Here is a 16,888-nt window from a genome sequence, read left to right as displayed (position 1 = left end):
CTAAAATGTTCATGGTCCCTAATACTATTGGACACCAAAGCTTTACTTTCGAAATGAGAAAAGGCTTCCTCTTGGTTTGGCTTTATTTTTATTTCTTCTGTGACTGAAAGGCAATCATTTCCAGGGGAAAGTTGTTTTTTTTTTTTAATCTACAGAAAAGAATAGCTGATGATTTCTGAAAATCACCTTCAAAAGCCCTGTGTGAGATCACCATGATTGTCACAAATGAATATTTATTAAATGTCCACTGGGCTCTTGACATTATACTAGGTTGTTTTTTTTTTTAAAGGGATTTTGCTGAAGGCAGACAATAAAAAGAGAGAAGCTTCATATGACTATAATTTTATATACATATAAAGAAATTATTGCATAACTGGATTATATATTGCAGTAAATACACAGATGTTCCTAATGCACGTGAACATAGTAGAAATATTATATATATATATATAATGATGGCTATTTGAAACAGTTTCTGTATTTTCTGATACTTATGTAAATCTTCAAGTTAGTAGGTTATCAAAAAAGAAGCACACTATAACAGCAGCAAATGATTAGGAAGTATCTTACAGACTGATATCATCCCACACTGCCTTACTCAGTAGAACATGCAATAGAACTTAGTGTAGAACCTCTCAAAGAACAAAGGAGTTTAACGAGGATATGAGTCAAAATGAGGTCTTTGGAAAGCCCTTGGCAGTAAAAGGACATAGCAAGAATGTCATGGTGAAAAGGATGCTTGATTGATAAACGTGGGGCCCAGAGAACGATCTGGATGCAGAATCGCCATGTGTAGTGTAAGAGTCAGTGTGAGGAAATCATGTTCATCTAAATGAAGTACATAAAATATGCACTCCACAAATTCATAATGAATGGTCTGTGGAATAAAAGCTTGAGAAAAGTGAATAAATGAAGGAAGAGAAGTATAACTTATTCAATCAGTCACTCATCACATCTATTATATATTTTGTTCTGACAGAAGTGCTAGGGGCTATGTGAAGAATAAAAGTTTTGTAAGGAAATTCTTGGATAGAGAACTTAGTATTAACTTGAAAAGTCTCCCACTGCTTGACATATAGAAACCCAGGCAAACTGAAACGTTATTGTTTTGGGTGAATACCCATGCTTCTGAGAAACTAGGGGGGAAATGTCAATACCTAAAAAAAAAGGGGGGAAAGTTTTTTCGAGTGGTAAGCATGGTAGCCATGTTTTCTAGCTTGGGAAGGAAGGTGAAGGAGGGATGTTCTGGCCCATGGATATAAACTGAACCTCCAGCTAAGACTGGGACTCAAGATTTGGAGCATCCATGATCAGAAGAATTGCAACTGAATCAGTAGCATTAAACAACAACTCTGGGAATGTTATGTAATGACTAGGACTTTTAGAGTCTGCTCTCTAGCAAGCAACAAGATGAAGAAATGATTTGGGATTTTGGGTTTTTGGATTTTGCTTTGTTTTGTTTTCCTCACCCTGGGCTTGTGACTAAATAGGAGCGACAACTTCCCCCACGAATTTCTAATTATCATAGGCAAGCCGTTTTAAGACATTTGAGGTTTCCATGTGAACTCCTGCCTGGTGTATCTCCCAGCAGACAACATGAAAAGAGTTACAGTGAGAGCCCTGGTGTTCCTCACATTCAGAACTGAACTGGAAACTGTTGTAAAACGTATGCCCTTACCTCAGGCTACACTACACGCTTTCAGGAAACTACACCACTTAGCATGGCTTTAGTTTCTACACGTTAGAAAACAGTCAAGGAAGTAGCTAAAGTGGGCAAGAGTTAGCACACCCTAGTGCACACCAGCGTGAGCCTCTGATACAGACAACTGAAAGGGACCATGAGCAGGAAAGAATGAACATACTTTTCAAACATTAAAAGTGAGAGAATGGCTTAAGCTGAAAAAAAAATAGAGCAGTATCGAGCAAATTAACATCTGGAATATAGAGCTAAGGAAATTATCCTGAAGGTGGTATAGTGATCTAGGAAAAAAAGACTAGGAAATTGCATGTGGCAGGAAAAGAGGGAGGAAGGGAGGGAGGGAGGGAGGGAGGGAGGGAGGGAGGGAGGAAGGAAGGAAGGAAGGAAGGAAGGAAGGAAGGAGGGAGGGAGGGAGGGAAGAAGGGATGGAGGGAGGGAAGGAGGGGGGAGGGAGGGAGAGAAGGCGGGAGAGAGGGAGGAGGGAGGGAGGGAGGGAGGGAAGAGGGAGGGAGAAGACCATGGAAGGATATAGGAGATTGTTTAATGATCAAGTGCCTGAGAGTTCCCCTGACATTTCTTCTTGGCTTGGCTTGGCTTGGCTTGGCTTGGCTTGGCTTGGCTTGGCTTGGCTTGGCTTGGCTTGGCTTGGTTTGGTTGGCTATCTTGTTCTGTTCTTTTCCTTTGCGTCTATGTGTGTCAATGTGTGTGTTCTACATATCTGTTCTTCGGTGTGGATACACCCTTGAGCATGTGCGTACATGCACATAGAAGCCAGGAGGTGACATGCAGTTCCAAGGTTGCTCTTGAACTGATACTTTCGAGACAGGGCCTCTTATTGAACCCAGAGCCAATTGATTTAACCAATTGACCAATATCCAGGGATCTGCCTGCCTCAACCCTAACCTTATCCCAAGAGTTTCAAAAATATTTTATCATGTCCGACTTTCTATGTGTGTGCCGAGTAGCCAGACATGGGTGTTTATTCTTATGTTGACTCACTAAGCTATCTTCCCAGCTTCCCCCACCCCCCTAAGTTTGTACATGCCTAAATTTTTAGAGTAAGTTATTTTTAACTTTAACAGTCTCTGGTTGGTCCATGGTTCTGCCTAACGTATCACTCAAGAATGAAGCTTGTTATAAAGACGTTTTCATAGCAAACTTATTTATAGTCTGTGAGCGAGTAACTGGAGAATATCCTCCAAGTGCTGGAAATAAAAGCATCACACTAAGGACAAAGCCAACAGCAGAAAGCCACATGAAGTGTGGCTCTGTACAGTGTCCTCAGAATGATACAGTTATAGCTACATGATACAATTACAGTAAACATGAGTGACTGCCGGGAAGTGAGGCTGGAGAAGGAGAGAAAGGCCAGGCTGACTGTTAATGAATACTATCAGAAAGAATTTGTCTTAATTGCATTGGAGCTTATGATAAACTTTATGGAATGTGTGATCAAATGGTATGCATTCAGAAATTTCAATGGGACTTCTCAGAAAAGTGGCCGAGGGTTGTTTAAATAAACTAAACTTTACATCAACTAAGAGAAAGAGGAGAGTGGAAGCTAAAGCCACTAACTACATAAATAGTTTTAACTCAAAAAAAAAAAAGATAAAACCTTTCTAACTGTGTATAATAAGAGGCTATAAAAATGAAGGAAAACCTGACAGGACTATAAGGAGAGAGAGAAACAAATCTGCCAACCTATTTGGAACTTACTTAGCATATCTCCATGAATTTCGGAGAGGGAGGGGAGGGAGGCTGAGGAGCTGGAGGGAGGGGGGGGAGGCAGAGATGACTAATATACATTGAATATGTATAAGAAAATTCCTAAAAATGAAAAAAATGAAGCAAAAAGATTGTTGTTATATCAAAAGAGGGAGTACTGTGAGCAGTGTGTCTATGTCCTATGCCTAGGGACAAAGCAAAAATAGTTAAAGAAACAAAGCCAGGCAGTGGTGGCGCACACCTTTAATCCCAGCACTTGGGAGGCAGAGGGAGGCAGATTTCTGAGTTCGAGGCCAGCCTAGTCTACAGAGTGAGTTCCAGGACAGCCAGGGCTACACAGAGAAACCCTGTCTCGAAAAAATAAAAAAAGAAATAAACACTACTTCCTATATTCCTAAAGCTTGACCTTTCCATAAAATATAAATGGAAAACAATAAAAATTATATAGAGAATGGATTCACTAAATGAGATGCAAATATTAAATGTTAATACAATTTATTACAAATATACACGTATATAATACTCTAATTTTACCAGGTTAAAAAATAACGCTAGACTAAAAAAATATCCAAAATCTACCTATAAAGGGTGTGCTTATAATTACTAGGATGCAGAGAGCTTGAGGCAAATGCTAATAATAAGATTAATATATGTTGATATTAAATCTAATATTGTTGAAGACAAAAGCTTTATTAAAGAGATGCAAGACTACATATTGTAGAATGAAAATTTCTAAAAGCCACACACAAGAAAGCATGCATGTGCTTGTTAGCAAAACCAAAAACTAATATAGCAAAAATTAACAGCATTGGGCGAGTAAATGGCAAATCCGCTCTCCTGGTGAGGCACATAAACCCTTAAAGACCTGCTCAAGACACGGATCACTGGGACAGGGAAAGGATTTCAACAACACACTTGTACCTTGGGATCCTACAGGTAGACGTGGCGGTGAATCCCATGATGAACAGATGTGCTTTTCAAATAAATGGATAGCATTTAGGAGAACGTGGTATGTGCCAGCTCACAGAGAGAATCCCAACAAATGCTGTTAAAGGGGCATTTTCATACTGACTTCTGACCATGATACAGCAAAATTAGCAACCAGAACAAAAGATGACCCCAAACATCTTTAGGCATGGGAATGTTCAGAACACTCCCCTAAACTCACAAGATAGAAATAAAATTATAATAGGATTTGAAAATGATACTTAAAATAGAATTCAAAGCTTGTGAAGTCAAGAAGCTATTGTGTTTAGAGGAAATTCTATAGTTGAATAGTTGAGGGGGAAAAAAAAAACCCAAACAAACTAAAGCAAATCAAAACAAAAGACACAAAGTGTTCAATTAAAGTATCAAATTAGAGGGTTACTCTTTAAATCATTAACGCAATTGACAAACATGAATCCTAAGTGGTAGGAAGAAATCAACAAATAGAAATGATAAAGGAGAAGGGGCCTACCTATAATTAATGATTTTACAATATAAGAGAATATAATTTACCTAGCTCCGTTTTCCCAGGACCCTGTTGTCTGAATGTGAATTGTGTTTGTGAAACACCATTGCTAGGTTAACAGTAGTGACATTTTGTGATTAAATTACATTCAGCTGGAAGACTAGAAATAAGATTATAACTGGATAGAAGTTATAGTTTTAAACTTCCCAAAGAGCAGTGACCAGAAGCTATGCCCTGCAGAGTTAGCCCGGGATATATGGGTGACTTCTGCATACCCGCAGTGTGATTTTGTTCCCTCACATCTGAGATTAGCCCCATAGTGGTTAGGATCAGATAACCCCCATTGGATGACTACCCCGACTCAAGAGAGACACCTGATCTTGCTATGTCAACGTGTTCTGTAGCTGTGTGTCCTGACCTTTATTCTACATGTGCCTGTAATAGTTACATGAATGTAATTGCTGAGCTAAAAAAGCATCCTTAGTGGGCATAATGACTTTATGCCAATAAGCTGAAAAATCCCAGCTGAGACAGTTGCCCTGAAAAAATAAAACGTTTTTCAAATGTATTCAGGAATAATGAGAAAACCAAGCCAACCAGGGTCACATAAGAACTTGTCTCAAACAAGCAAACACACCCATATACAAAAACACAAGCAGAACTACAACTCTACTTATGTGCCTATACATTTTAAATTAATTTATTTTCGTTGGAAGGCAAAAATTGGTCTTGTTACTTGTCTTGTTGCTATAACAAAACAAAACAAAAATCAAACAACGATAAAGAACAAAGGACTTATTTTGGCTCATACTTCCAAAGGGTGCTGTCAATCATGGCAGGGAAGGTGTGGCCACAGGCGCTGGAGGTGGCTGCTCCCATTGTGTCTGCAGTCTGAAGGTATGGAGCCATTGTACTCCATCTCAGTGTATTTTCTCCTCGTCATTCAGTCCAGGACCCCAGCCCAGAGAGTGGCGCCACCAAAATTAAGATGAGTCTTTCCACTAGAATTAACCTAGTCTAGAGAATCTGTCACTAACATGCCCAGAGACTCATCTCTTTGGTGGTTCTAGATCTAGTCAAGTTGACAGCCTTTGCCATTCACAGCATAAGCAGTAAAAATACAGTCAGAGACTGAGAAGTCATTTCAGTACCACATATTGAGGGCAAACATGTTCATACCCTACAATAGAGTGAATATATTTTTAGCCATTACACTCAGGTTACTGTCATATTTGTGTGTAGAGACATGGGAGAGTTAGGTACGTTGTAGGAATTAGTGACCACAAACATGTACTCGTGAAAAAGAGAACTGACAAATATCCTAGAGATGATTAGTACCAGAGGACATCACACAGTTGGTTAATAGTGAGCTGTTTTCCATCAACATGACTATATCATAAGCCATGTGGAGCCAAGCAAACCGTTAACAAAATATAGCACTATGGAAGCGTGGAGTCGTTAATGTTAAATTATGAATGCCTATATGAAGTGACATATAAATACAGCCACGTGTAGAATAGTGATTCCTTGTGCTGGGGGGAGATGATTATATTTCCACAACGTCTTTAATGTTTGGAGCTAGTTAACTTTTTTGAATCATCGACTACTTTATTTAAGGAAAGATACCTAAGGTATGATATCATTCTTAAAGTGCTTACTTTCCATTAAGGGCCCCGTGATAACAAGTCATTGCAGTAGAGGTACTACCTAATCACGCTAGGAGTAGAGAGCAAGCACCGTACAGTTTCAGGCAGGGGCATGATACCTTCTCGGCCAGAGAGGTAGATATTTTTTTCTGAATGAAACTCTAGAACCCAGTGTTCAGGGTTGTCCATTGTCCATTCTCCCTCGTCCTGTCCTTAATGAAATCCCTGTGGCATGTCTTTAAAGAACCATGGTTAGGAAGGCTCAGATTGGGCCTGGAGGTAGACCAAGTAGATTGGCATGGTCAATGGAGTTGTGAAGCCAACATACAAGTAAAGGGTTGTAATAGGTCTGAAATATCAGGTGTAGCAAATTCACTGTATTCTTTAGGTTGGCAGGGGGTGGGGGGGAGCTTGTCACAAAAGGTCATGCTGCCTTTGGTAACCATTGTCCCAAGAAAATGAAGAGCAGCTGTCTGAGTGTAAGTAAGTGTGTGAATGTGTGTCCTGTGTGTTAGAAGGGATGACCTGTACAGATAGTCCCAGCAACTTGAGCTTGAGGCAAGAGGATCATGAGTTCAAGGCAAGACCAAGCAGCAGAGACCCTGTCTCAAAAAGAGAAGAGCGTGCATATAAATTAGCTTTTCAAACCAAGTAGGAAAATGTCTCCGAAAAGATTTCAGATATAAGAGGACTCAGGGTAAAACCGCATGTTAGGCTAGACATAAAAACCTTAGCTGTGCAAATATGCTTAGAAGAAGCTTTTGGATTCAGAAAGCCAGGAACCTCCAACCAAGTGGGAGATGTGGCATCTGGGATTTATCCTCAAGTACCTGAATGTCCACGGCACATGGTGAAGGGACAGACTGTGAACCAGATTTCAAGTTAATGGTTGGAACTTATGTAATGAAAATTTACAAATAATTACTGCAGGAATCAAAGCATTTACTAAAGTACTTGTGCTCTAAATATGATATACTGGTGTAGCTTAGAGCAAGCAGTCTGTAAATTAGTGGCATCATGGAAACCAGTAGTTACACAGGAAGTACAGAGACACCCATGCTTACCGGCTAAGGGCAAATAAAGCGTAAGAGGACCCAGGGTAAAACCACATTAGGCAGACGTGGTTCTGGAGGAACCCAGAGTTACACACCTTGATTCACAGGCAGCAGAAGGGGACTTTCTTTTATAGGCAGCTAGGAGCAGACTCTGATTCCACACTGGGTATAACTTGAATTTATATATGAGACCTCAGAAACCCACCTACACAGTGACATACTTCCTTCAACCTACTCCACACCTAATAGTACCACTCCCTATGGGTCAAGCATTCAAACATGTGAATCTGTGGGTGGCCAAACCTATTCAACCACCACATTCCACTTCCTAGACCCCCTTGGGCTTGTAGCCATAATATAATACAAAATGAGTGTTCCACTTAACTATTTGTGAATAAATATATTTCCCTTGGATACTGGAACATAGGGCTAAAACTGTAGCCATATCATTGGAGTCTTGGCCTCTGTCCCTTACATCAAATGTCTCTTCGTTTCTCTAGTAAAGACACTTGTATCCTGATTTGTGGCACAGTCTTTTAATCTCAAGACTCTTGATGATGTATAGAAAGAACTAATAGGTTCTACAAAATAGGACTTGAAAGTGTGTTTTGGGGAGCCACTGTTTAACTACACAACTGTAAACTCTTTAATGTTTAAGAATCTGTATTTCGTTGCAATAAGTGCTCTGGTTAAATTTCATGTTTTTATGAAATTCTCTCTTTGTAAAGAAAATGTTGGTCCTTTTTTTCTTTCTTTCTTCTTAGAGAAAACGTTGGTCTTCTTTTTCAGAATGACCGTGCTGTTTGATAGTTGGCCAGCAATGTGTGGTCAGTCCAGTTTCTGTGTTTCCCAAGTAGAATTTGGGGGACTCTTTCGTTTTAGGAGTTACAATAGGTATCTAGTGATGTCTTGGTGTGGTTTTAACATGCATTTCCCAAGGAAGGAGCTTTGAATGCGATGCCAGCCATCTTTTTGCGTGTCTATTCACTGTCTGAGTGTCTTCTTTGGTGGAACTGTCTGTAGTTCATGCTCAATGGACTTGTGTGCCGCTTCACTGTTGGCCCTCCATTGTACAAAGTCTAAACAGTAGTTCTTCATCAGAAGGCCTGCCTTCCTAGCTTGCCGTTTTTCATTTCCTTGGCCTGGTTATTTTCAAAGCAAAAGGTTTTATTTTTGAAGTGACCTGGGAGAATATTTTTTCCTTTCATATGTAATGTCCTCAAACCTAAGGCCTCTTTGCCTAGCCCTACCTCTAGAAGGGGACACATTTAGCGTGCCATGTTTACAGCTTGTAATTAAATTAATCTTTGTATAAGGCCTGACACCTAGATCAAGGTTCTTCATTTTTACATTTGGATGTCTTAATTTGTCCAGCATCATCTGCTGATACGTCATTGTTTCTTCAAGTGCCGTGTTCAAGTCTTAGAAGGAAAACATTGAGCCTGTGATAGTTAGTTAAGCGTACCATTAGCTGTGCCTTTCATAGGCACTCCTGATCAAGTTGAGAAAGCTGTCCTTTATTCCCATGAGGCCATTATCATGGGTGCCTAGTGACCTTCTTGATGCTTTCTTTGTATCAGTTGATAAGATCATAGGACCCAACAACTTTTTTTTTTTTTTTTTTTTTTTTTTGGTTTTTCGAGACAGGGTTTCTCTGTATAACCCTGACTGCCCTGGAACTCACTTTGTAGACCAGCCTGGCCTCAAACTCAGAAATCCGCCTGTCTCTGCCTCCCAAGTGCTGGGATTAAAGGCGTATGCCACCACTACCCAGCAAGACCCAACTTTTTAATAATAATGAAAACTACTGATCTATTTTCTAATGCTTAATAAGCTTTGCATCTCTGCAGTAAGTCCAACTGTGTTCTCTGCATATATTATTCTTCTGTGCTGTTGACTTATATTTGCTAATTTGTTATTCATTTTGCCTCTATTTTTAAGCAGAACCTTAGTCTATAATTTCATTCCCTCCTTTATTGTGTCTTCTTCTTCCTTTTTTTTTTTCCTATTTTTGTTCAATTTACTGTCGACATACTGCTGGATTCATCGAGTGAACCAAGAAGTATTTCTTCTGTGTTCTGAAATAATGGGGCTTGATATAAATTTCATTTAAACTTTGGATAAAATTCTCCAATAAAACATTCTGGCCTGGCAATCCCTTCTGTGATAGTTTTCAATCATGGATTCAGTTGCTTTTATATTTCCAGAGCTGGTCACATGACCTGTGTCCTACTGAGTGAGTTATACTTTGGGATTTTGATTGTAAGAACTGGTCTGTTTTATCTAAGTCATGAGACTCTTATGTGCAGAGTTATTTGTAATCCTTTTTCCATTATTCTTTTGATTTATATGTGGATAAAGCAATATTTCTGTTTCATTAGTAATACCACTAATTGCTGGAGATGTGTCAATTTATTAATGTTTTCTACAAAGAAAGAAAGAAGTTCTTTGCTGTGTTGATGTGGACCTTCTGCCCCACCTGCTGAGGCGCTGAGATAGGAGGACCCCAAGTTCAAGGCCAGGTTGGGCAATGTAAGGAGACACTACGTCCAGAAAACAAACCAGGTCTCCATCACATTGATTTTTGTCAACTATCTCACTATTTTCAACGTCAACAAATTCTGCTTGTCTCAATCATTTCTCCCATCCTGCTTGCCTCCAATTTACTTTGCTCTTCTTTTTCAAAGTTCCTGAAAGTCGAACTTAGATTACTGACTCAAGTCTTTTTTTTTTTCTAATGCACATAATTAGTGCTATAAATCGATTATCTGCCAGGTATTGCCATGGAAGAAAATGAAGGTTTGAAAAATTCCATTTATGACAATAAAGACTATCAATCAATAGGAATAAATCAATAGGGGGAAATACATAATCTTTACCAAGTAAATGATGAACCTTCCTGAAAGCTGGAAAAGATCTGGATAAATGGGCAGGAGAACTCTGTTAACAGGAAGAATCAGGATCATGAAGGCCACACTGTCCTTAACATCAGCTCTACCCATTGTGATGAGAGTCAAGTACCGTGCAGCTTCAAGACCTGGGCTGGTGAGATGCGGCCATGGATGTGGGCACTTGCCACCCAGCCTGACCTCCAGAGATTGATCCGCAGTGCTCACAGTGTAAAAGAGAACCTGTTCCTGCAGGTTTCCCTGTGACCTCTATATGCAAGCCATGGTGCACGGGCGCGCGCGCACACACACACACACATACACACACACACACACACCATAAATAAATGTTTAAATAACACATATTTACTGCAGATACTATTTCACTCTCATCCACTTAACACAAATCAATGGAAAATATCTATCAACACAGACACAAGAAAATAACCTAATCTCAAAATCTACAGGTGGTACTCTAAAGAGCTGCCGTCACTGTGTGGCTTGTGGTCATTACTTTTCTAGCTACTTGGGGTTTGATGCTATTTAGGAGAGCTGAAAATACTCATATATGCTTTGTAAACTCTCGTATATCACAAGAAGGGAAAAATGAACGCTTGTTGCTATATGGTAAATACTTGTGGATCATTGACAAAGCCTAACTGTGGTGGTAAGAAAAAGGATGAGTAGATTTGAGGGTATTCATTCAGGAAAACACAGAGAAATGCAGTAAACAATGAGCCGTGCCTAGACGTATCACTGGGAATCAAACTCTAAAATAAATGTTGTCAGACATGAGAAAATGTTATAGCACATCACAGTGTGATACAATGTGAACTTCTTATGCCTTCAGACATGCATGGGAATGGTGGACTTCAAATCCTGGGTGCAGTTCACATTTCAGGAAACAAAAGCAATGGAATTAGGAAGGACTTCCCACAAAGCTCAAATGGTAACCGTGACACCCTACTCCTTCGAAGTCTACCGGATAGATTTTGAAAATTGCCATGGCTTTCCATGCCAACAGGATCAACCAACTAGAGAAGATTTTTTTTTTGTCAGCAATTATCATACTTAATTAAACCCTTCTAAGGTGATTTTCTCACCAGAAGGTACGTTTTTTGTTAGGAGAGATAAGTACTATAGAGACAGATAAGATGAAGGGTTCCAAGACGGCCTTAGGTTCAAACAGATTTGCTCTTTTACCGTGTGTGGGCAGAATAAGTTTGTTTCTGGAAAAAGACTGTTTTATTTGGAAGGGAGGAGTCATTAAAAGGACCTGAAACAGAAGCATGTCTAACACAGGCTAGGGGCAAAGACACCAGGAGACTCAAGTAGTATGAAGGAGGAAAGAAATAGTAGGGAGAGAAAGTGAAGGCTAGGTTCGAAGAGAATTTAAGCCAGCTAGGGCCGGGTATTGACAATGACTTTGAACAAGACAGGAAGCGTCTGAATGGTTTTGATCAGAAGAGGGATCTAATCTTACTAAGGTTTTAAAAGAACCACTTTGACTGCAGGGAAGATACACCACTAGCCATTCCTTCTTTACAATCTGGAGACTGTAAGAAGAAAAATAATAAGTATGGACTGACTATTTTATATGGTATTTTTATGATGTTCATGTGTTTGGTTCTCAATGAACACTATTAGATACAATTGCATCTCCAATTTTACCAATGAAGAAAAGCGAAGTAAACTGCCCAAGGCCACACAGGCATTTATCTGAGAGATCCTGAGTTCAAATCCAAGCGGTCTAACTTTTGAACACCTATTCATGTTCTGCTGCCTCTTGCACTGCAGACGGTACTTTGAAAAATGTATGGAAGCCGATCTGAGTGTGTGCACCTTTACAGGATGAAATTGTATTAGATACAGAAAACCACTGCTGGAAGTGCAAAGAGCAGAATCACTTTGGAAATATCTTACATGCATAGCTTTAGAGTAATGATAGAATCCATGGTTGATTACTGACTTTAGAGGCAAAAATGGCTTAGAAAAGATGTCTGACGAGATTTTTTTTTTAAATCAAAGGAACCCTAAATGCTCAAAGACACAAAAGAGTTAACAGCCACTTGCCAGCATATAGGCTGGGTGAGACGTGATTGTTCCCAGGTAATATTAGATGTAAATACATTCAGGCATCAAAAAGAACTTCAAGAGGTGTGTGTGTGTGTGTGTGTGTGTGTGTGTGTGTGTGTGTTGGTATCTTTTGTTTTGATTTTGTTTTTTTCAGTTTTTTTGTTTGGTTGATTTTGCTGTTGTTGCACAGAAAACTGTCCTGTTGACATGCCACTGTGTTCTCAGACTATCTACCTGAGTCACTGTTTGCCAGTGTGCTGAACTGAACTGGGTTTCACAGATCGGTCCCATGTGGGAGGAAGGTATTTCTGCTTGTGGTTTGAGATCCCTCCTTCCCTGTTCAGATTTTACACTGACTCCTCCCATTTGGAATCACCACGTCACATTTTCTAACTTCCATTCCTCCCGAGAAACAGTAGCCGGGAGAGACACCGTGATGAACATTAGTGGCCGAGTGTGCGGTTACAAAAATCAATAAGCCACAGGATGCTTCAGATTCTTAAACAGTTTTTTAAAAGTGTGAGGACACTCGGTGGAATCCACAGAAGAGTAATTGTCTAAAGTTGGCACTCAGAATGCAAGGACTCGACTCACAATTAAAACTCCTTGTCCAGTGTGAGTACCTTCTTTTACACACGCATCTTGAAAAACACCCATCCCTTGACCATCTCTGAGTGTTTCACAAAATGAATGTTTTTCCAAACAATGTTGCCATTTTGTAAAGGAACAAATATTGTCTCTTATGGAAATTATAATTGCAACAATGTTCAACAGCCTTGTGGGCAGATTAAGGGAAGCCTCCAGGCTTAGATTTTTAAGACTTGAAACCAGTTCATTCTGGCCTCTCGCGATGACATAAAGTATCACAACATCAAAAAGAACTGTTTAGCGTATGTAGTTTGAATTTTTATTAAAGTTCTTTCTTGCCCCTGGCTTGTTTCTTTTCCCCCAGTTCATTTTAATTTCTTCCATCTTTCATTGCATAACTCCAAGTGATAAACATTTATTGAGTGTCAGCTCTCTAATTGTCCCTTTAATTGAACAGAGAAGGCCTGGACTCTGTGAATTCTAGACTAAATAAACAAAAGAGAAACCTGGAGGAATCCTGACAATGCGCATACCCCCCCTCCCCGTATTTATGACTTCCATTCAGTTTTTATCTATACACAGCTGATGGAGTTAGCCTAGATAGACACTTAGAATAAAAGCCAGGACTCACAAACAAAACTTAAACCCAGAGAGCTTCTGCGTTGTCTTAGGAATGAGATACAGAACATATATGACCGCCAGCAGGCATGAAACAGCAGAAATCAGCCAGCTTTAGGATTTTGAGGTGAGCAGCATTGGGGAGACTTTAAATCAAACAACTGGAAGTATAGCTAGCTGTCCCTTCAATACATTTGATAGGGGGCAGCTCTCCAGCTTCCTACACACACTAATGCTTGCTGAGCGCTGGCTGCAGACCTAAAGGGCCTTTGTTTTACCAACTTTCTCAGTCCTCACAACTGCAAGAGGGCATTAGTTATCATTATTCCCTCCACTTTAGAGAGAAGCAATGGAGACCGGGAAGATTGAAATCAGCTGACCAAGTTGACTTGCATGTAGCCATCTCAGAGCCTGTGCCTCCCGTCACTAGGCTAAAGCAGCTTTTAACATAGCAATCCTGTCTCAGGGTCCTATAGAAAAATTCAAAAGTGTTTTTGCATCCATCTTTTGAAATGTTAGTATCCATTCTATTTATTGGAGGTCTTTCCCATTCTGCACCCACTTGTGGAGATGAGAGAACATGGTTGGAGAAATAGCCAGGTCTCTCCGTCTACATAAAGGTGGATCGTGTGGTTGGAACACAGGTCCTCGGGTGTGTCCAGCAAGCATCTTTACCTGCTGCGCCATCTTGCTCATTCCCTGCACATATCTCAGATGAGGACTCCTTAAAGGAGAGGATGTGACAAGACAGGGACCTATCAAGCATGCAACATTAACTTTCTGAATCGGGATCCATATCGGATTCACCAAGAAAAAAAAGAATAGTTTCATTTCGCACGTTCAAATAAATTTCCTAATTACTATATTTTATCATTTTAAAAACTATAGAAGCTATTTTCAAAATTTATCTTTATAAAAAGTTTGGGAAAAGCCTAGAAAAAAATAGAAAGTTGTATGCTGGTAAAATTAATCATTTAAACTATGGAGCTATTTACTATAAAGAAAATATGAGAATGTAAATTTTTGAGGATTGCCTGCAACAAATTTAAATGCTAGCAATCACTGTCTTTGTGGGGGGGACTGTGAATTATTTTGTACCTTCTTTCTGCTTTTTTTTTTTCCAACTTTCCCCCTGCTAATTTGTTTCCTGCATTATAATAGAAGTCATTTTTTTAAGGCTTCGTGAACTTGAATGAAAAAATTTAATTAAAGATGAATCTCAAAGTTGATTTATAATTTTTTAAAAGGGAGTGCTTATTTTACTGGATTATAAATCCATCCAGGGTGGTGAATATATCGTCTACCTCTTTATCGTTTCCTAAAATACTTCTTCTTGCCGATGGTAGTAACCTAAGATGCTGTTACTAACAAAAGCCCTTACTGTAGACATCCTGAAAGTAGAATTAAACATAGAAATTTTAGAATTTCCAAAAGGCTGTACAGAGAAGGGCAGGCTAGGAAACAGTGAGCCACGAACCTTCTGGAAGTAGAATGTAAGAAGTGCCTGTCTCGGAGCGCCCTGCTCTGTTATCCCAGCACTGCAGCTGCCTGTCTAAAGCAGCTCAGAGCATCCACTAGGCTTTCGAGAAGCATAAAGAAGATGGTAGAAACCAAACGAGGATGCGGGCAGAACAGAAAGCTACAAGCTAGTCTTTCTCGTAATCATTCTATTTTAAAAAAAATCAAAATTTCACTAAGCCGAATCTATTAACATATAGAAATTATTGCAAATGATGCTTGGGTGTGGCATTCTAGAAATGCCTGAGTGCCTTAGCATTTCTAAGTCAGTACTATGTGCCATGTCAGCCAAAGGAGAGACAGGAGTCACATGATCATCTTGCCGGATTCCTCCCCTCCCCAATCGTCAATAAACCTTAATACAAATTTGTAATAAAAACCAGGGATAGAAAGGAATTTTTACTTGATTAAGGGTATCTGCAAAATTATGTAGCAGAATTGAAAGCAAGATTAGGTGACTAGTCTTCCCCAGGGATCAGCCTGCTAATTGGTTATCCAATACCAAGTGGTTACCCCAAAATCATATACATATGCACAACAGTAAGTGAACTCAGCATATTATATGCATACACACACACACACACACATTTAAACAGACACATGCACAAACATTCACATACAGAGACACACAGATACATATTCACGAACATACACAGAGACACATTCATGCACACACACACACTCCCATGCGTGCACACACATACATACACACAGACGCACACATAAACACATGGGGGTTGGGGTTGAACTTTGTACCCACAGATCAGTGCAGTGCCCAACCATCATCAGTGCAGGGAAGGTGCTTCTTGCAGTAGGTGGTAATCAACACAAACATCCATAGCTGGTCAGCGTGTAAAGAAAAAGAGACTGAAATGCTGAGTCCTAAGTGGGCTATCTTCATCACACCAATCCCTGAAGGCTCAGAGATGTCTGTGGAAGAAGGTCAGAAGGATTGTTACGAGCAACGGTGGTGAAAGACTCCAGGAAACAGCATTTTCTGGACACAACCAGCCAGACACACATACGAACTCACCAAGACCGCCACAGCCCGCACAAGCCTTGCACAAGCTCAAGCTAAACAAAATTCCAGTGTGCAGGAGGATATCTGCTCCTGTAACACACGGGGAGAATGCAAATCAAAACACCTGGATGAACAAGACTAACAAGAGCTAACGAGAGAACCGCAGCTCAGGTTATTGTCTACTGCCGATGGGACTGTGAATCAATTCAATGGCACTTATAGAAAACTGATTGCCAGTAAATGCACAGAGAGTACATGTCACCTGTGCCTAGCAGGACCATTGTTCTCTATATGTATATCTTTACCAAAGACACTTTCTAGAATGTGTATGCCCTATTTCTTTTAACAACCCAAATGTCTTTTAACAGTAGAGGGTAAATAAATTGTGTACAGTCACACAATGGAACACTTGAAGGAGGGAGTATAAACTTGCTCTGGAAATGACCAGATTGTCAATGTGCTAGTCTTTGGGATATGACTTTCTGTCCCAGCTGCTCATTTCCTTTTGTTACAGCATGTGAGCAGCCCTGGACGGTATTTAGAGAGCAGCCTGGAACTGCCACACTCCCCCACCCATTTTATTTACAACTTCTCAAATTCA

The 16,888-nt window shown here is 39.9% G+C and overlaps 1 long non-coding RNA gene across 5 annotated transcripts in view; it reads right to left on the bottom strand.

Moving 5' to 3' along the window:
• Nucleotides 1-16,888, bottom strand: part of LOC115031731 (uncharacterized) — a 104,085-nt gene that overhangs the window by 51,162 nt on the left and 36,035 nt on the right. For 4 of the 5 annotated variants that reach the window (XR_015048710.1, XR_015048713.1, XR_015048711.1 and 1 more), the window contains exons 3-4: nt 16,300-16,377; nt 16,027-16,196 (exon numbers count right to left, since the gene is read on the bottom strand). This is a non-coding gene — a long non-coding RNA (uncharacterized LOC115031731). The remainder of the gene's footprint in view (nt 1-16,026; nt 16,197-16,299; nt 16,378-16,888) is intronic. The other variant, XR_015048712.1, reaches the window with a different exon arrangement.

Source organism: Mus caroli, unplaced genomic scaffold, assembly GCF_978045245.1.
Source record: "Mus caroli unplaced genomic scaffold, Mus_caroli_1 scaffold_10, whole genome shotgun sequence".
Lineage (NCBI taxonomy): Eukaryota > Metazoa > Chordata > Mammalia > Rodentia > Muridae > Mus > Mus caroli.
This window is presented reverse-complemented; position numbering and strand designations above follow the sequence as displayed.